Here is a 4,542-nt window from a genome sequence, read left to right as displayed (position 1 = left end):
GCACAGACAATGCATCTCTTCTGAGCAAATTTCTTCTGAGTTGAAGGAAGCTGTATTATGAAATGATCACATTCTCTCCTCAAACGCTTGGGTATATCCTGAGGAATTCGAGGACCATGTTGTATAGCAGGTGTTGTTACCTGGTACTTCATTATGAGTTGTCTGACAACAGACAAACAAAATTCACCATACAGTGGTCTGTTGCCAGTCTTTATTTGGCCTAAGACCGTTCAATACTGTCAGCGTGTCAGCGTGCCTCGTTGTGCTCCGGGTTTTTCGTGTTTTCACGGTCGCTCTTACGTGCTAGAACTTTAATTTGTGTCATCAATCCTATACGATACATCCCTCTAGCGCCTGGAACAAATCTTGGGCGGAAAACATTATATACTGAGTCAAAAAAGGAGAATTAGTGTGCACTAGCAGAGTTTACTGCCAGAGGGGAATCATAGGCCTGTCCCGTGTGGAAAAAAATAATAATTGAACTTTTCATGTCAGAGGAAAGAAAGTCTCCCTGATAACATTGAGTATACATAGTGTATAGTGTATACTACAGGGGCTCCCTAGTATATTGATGATAAAGGCTAAAGTGTCATTTGAAAACAGGTGAATTTGTAAATGAAGTGATAAGCCTATAGAGGCAGGTGCCAGAAGTCGCCAGAACTTACCACAGGTCAGCTGTTTTTAATAATCTTCCTGGCTTGCCAGTGTACTCGCATATAACTAGTGATACCAGTGATTAGCAGAATACAGTGTTGTAGTAGCAACTAACCAGTATTATAATGGTACTTAGTGGAGTGGAGTGACTTTCATTAGTTTCTTTTTCTTGAAATACGAGACGTTACTGTGAATTTCATATAACCTGTAGTTACCAGCAGTCGCAATATACACAACGAGAAGCAATTATTACTACAGAAAAAGCGTCCTTCCTCCAAAATTTGCACCAGTCAACTATAGTGATAATATAGCATTTATTGTGGTGGAGACGGAAAAAAGAAAAAAAAAAAAAAAAAAAAAAAAAAAAAAAAAAAAAAGAAAAGCCAGATACAGCGATTGATAAACAAGGAGGTGACCGTTCGTCATTGTAGGAGCTGCCAGATATCACCGGCTCTTCAACACGCAAGTTATACTTTTGTATCAGTCAAATCACATATTACTCGGGTAGATAATTTCCAGTAGATCCTTCATGTGTTAGCTCAAATCACCGACCAGTATGTTTTAAATAAGTGACCCACTGATCAGAGCAGATCGTCTGGCCCGAACCCTTGCCTGGTCCGAACCCTTGACTGGTCCGAACCCGGGACTGGTTTCAAACAGTTTCGTTGGACAATAAAGCAGACTGTAAACGGATGGGGTTGTAGGCGCCCTATAAACACAAACATTAAAAATCAGGAACGTGACGGTAAGCTGTCCAATATACAAAAAGAGTTAGAAACAGAAATACAAATAGCTAGAGCTTCATTTAAGGTTATTAATAGAATTTTCAAGAGGTTGCTAGTAGAATTTGCAGTAAATCAACCATTCAAATCATTATGAAGCCCTGTGTAGTCTGTGGTCAGTCAAACAAACGGGCTTCCACATGGATAAATTGTCATTTTTGTGGAAATTGGTGTCACGCCCCTTGTGCAGATATCCCAGAACTAGCTACAAGCAGTATTAAAACAGAGAAGTGTTTTTGGGTATGCTCAAATGAGGAAAATCTGTGGACTAAAATCACAAGGGTATTAAAAGAGGACAACATCAAAGCTGCTTTCATAGAAAACCTGGAAGCTTTCTACAACAGATGGGAACATAAAATGTCTGGGCTGAATGGTACTGCCCTTGATACTGGCCATGTAGTCATAAACTGTAAGGCTGGAGGTGATGTCCTGGTAGTCAGTAAATGTGGGGCTGATAGTGCTGTCCTGGGAGACAGTAATGGTGAAGCTGGAGGTGCTGTCCTGGGAGACAGTAATGGTGAAGCTGGAGGTGCTGTCCTGGGAGACAGTAATGGTGAAGCTGGAGGTGCTGTCCTGGGAGACAGAAATGGTGAAGCTGGAGATACTGTCCTGGGAGACAGAAATGGTGAAGCTGGAGGTGCTGTCCTGGGAGACAGAAATGGTGAAGCTGGAGATACTGTCCTGGGAGACAGTAATGGTGAAGCTGGAGGTGCTGTCCTGGGAGACAGAAATGGTGAAGCTGGAGATACTGTCCTGGGAGACAGAAATGGTGAAGCTGGAGATATTGTCCAGGTAGTCGGGAATTATACGCAGGAAGGAATACATATAAATGATCTCATAGGGGACAGGAGCCATAGTAGGGAAACAAGTGTAGTCAAAGATAAGATAAAACCAATATTGCAAACTAGAAATACCGCAGGAAATAGCAAACAAGAGGACTCCAATAGCAATAGTGAGGATAAATTACCAAAAACAACTGGTGGGAGCTCCATTGTTGGTGCTAGGGAGGATAGAAGTAAGACAGGGAAACATGCACCAACAGGGAATACAGTCACAGAAACCCAAGGCAAGCGGAAACCAAGCCTGTGCACATACTATGCACTTGGTATCTGCTGGCATGGGAAATCTGGAAAAACAGATGGGACATGCAACTATGACCACCCTAGAAAATGCCATGCCCATATGAAAACAGGAAAATGCAAACTCCCTTCCTGTAAGCTTTTTCACCCTGAAATGTGTACCTCTTCAGTACAGGAAAGACTGTGCTATAACTTAAATTGCCAGGCATACCATCTAAAGGGGACAAAAAGATACAAAACATCCAGGCCATGGGAAAACCTGGGTAGCCACAGCCACTCAAGAGGGAGAGGTTTTTTAGTGCCAGGAAGGAAAAAAAACTGGCAGGAAATGGCAGAAATCGTACACCAAATCCAGTCATTCCTGGAGTGGAACCACAGTCGATGGCCTCCACTCCAAACCAACAGATACAGATACTAATGCCGGAAAAAAAATCCCCCCCCAGTACCAACAATACCACCAGTCCGATAACATTCTTCTTTGCAAATATACAGGGTCTAAAGCCAGCTACAAACAACAAAATACCTTTCATCCGTGGACTGCTTGCAGAGGCAAAGGCAATGTTCGCGGCTTTCACTGAGACCCACATAAAGGATCACTTGGACAACGAAGTATGGATCCCAGGTTACAACCTATACAGATGTGACAGAGTGAACAGGCAAAAGGGGGGGGTTGGCCTGTACATTGCAGAGTCACTTGTTTGCACAGAACTGCTTAATGCCTCAAATGACGTAGTGGAAGTTTTAGCAGTAAAGGTCGAGAACCAAAACCTAGTCATTGTGGTAGTCTACAAGCCTCCGGATGCAACATCCCAGCAATTCCAGGAACAGCTGTTAAAAATTGACCACTGTCTGGAAAATCTTCCAGCTCCTGCACCCAACATCTTGCTCCTGGGGGATTTCAACTTAAGGCACCTAAAATGGAGGAATATAGCAAATAATATTGTTGCAGTAATAACACCAGGAGGCAGCTCTGATGAAAACTCACACTCACACGAGCTTTTAAATCTCTGCACAAAATTCAATTTAAACCAGCAAATAATAGAGCCTACAAGACTGGAGAATACACTAGACCTCATCTTCACTAACAATGATGATCTGATAAGAAATGTCACCATATCAAAAACAATATACTCAGATCACAACATAATTGAGGTTCAGACATGTATGCATGGAGCCCCAGACCGACAAAATGAGACTAGTCACGAGGGAGCATTCACCAAATTCAACTTCAATAACAAAAACATAAAGTGGGACCAAGTAAACCAAGTCCTAACCGATATAAGCTGGGAAGATATACTAAGCAACACAGACCCAAACTTATGCCTAGAACAGATTAACTCGGTGGCACTCGATGTATGCACAAGGCTTATTCCTCTAAGAAAAAGGAGGAGTAGATGTAAAATAGAAAGAGACAGGCGCTCCCTTTACAGGCGACGGAAAAGAATAACAGAGCGGCTAAAAGAGGTCAATATATCTGAAATGCGCAGGGAGACACTGGTCAGAGAAATAGCAAGCATCGAACTTAAGCTAAAAGAATCCTTTAGGAGTCAGGAATCGCGGGAAGAACTAAAAGCCATAAATGAAATCGAAAGAAACCCAAAGTATTTCTTCTCCTATGCCAAATCAAAATCGAGAACAACGTCCAGTATTGGGCCCCTACTTAAACAAGATGGGTCCTACACAGATGACAGCAAGGAAATGAGTGAGCTACTCAAGTCCCAATATGACTCAGTTTTTAGCAAGCCGCTAACCAGACTGAGAGTCGAAGACCAAAATGAATTTTTTATGAGAGAGCCACAAAATTTGACTAACACAAGCCTATCCGATGTTATCCTGACGCCAAATGACTTCGAACAGGCGATAAATGACATGCCCATGCACTCTGCCCCAGGGCCAGACTCATGGAACTCTGTGTTCATCAAGAACTGCAAGAAGCCCCTATCACGAGCCTTTTCCATCCTATGGAGAGGGAGCATGGACACGGGGGTCGTCCCTCAGTTACTAAAAACAACAGACATAGCCCCACT

This window comes from Cherax quadricarinatus, unplaced genomic scaffold, assembly GCF_038502225.1.
Source record: "Cherax quadricarinatus isolate ZL_2023a unplaced genomic scaffold, ASM3850222v1 Contig523, whole genome shotgun sequence".
In the NCBI taxonomy this organism is placed as follows: Eukaryota; Metazoa; Arthropoda; class Malacostraca; order Decapoda; family Parastacidae; genus Cherax; species Cherax quadricarinatus.
The sequence above is the reverse complement of the archived record's forward strand: the minus strand, read 5'-3'. Positions refer to the sequence as shown.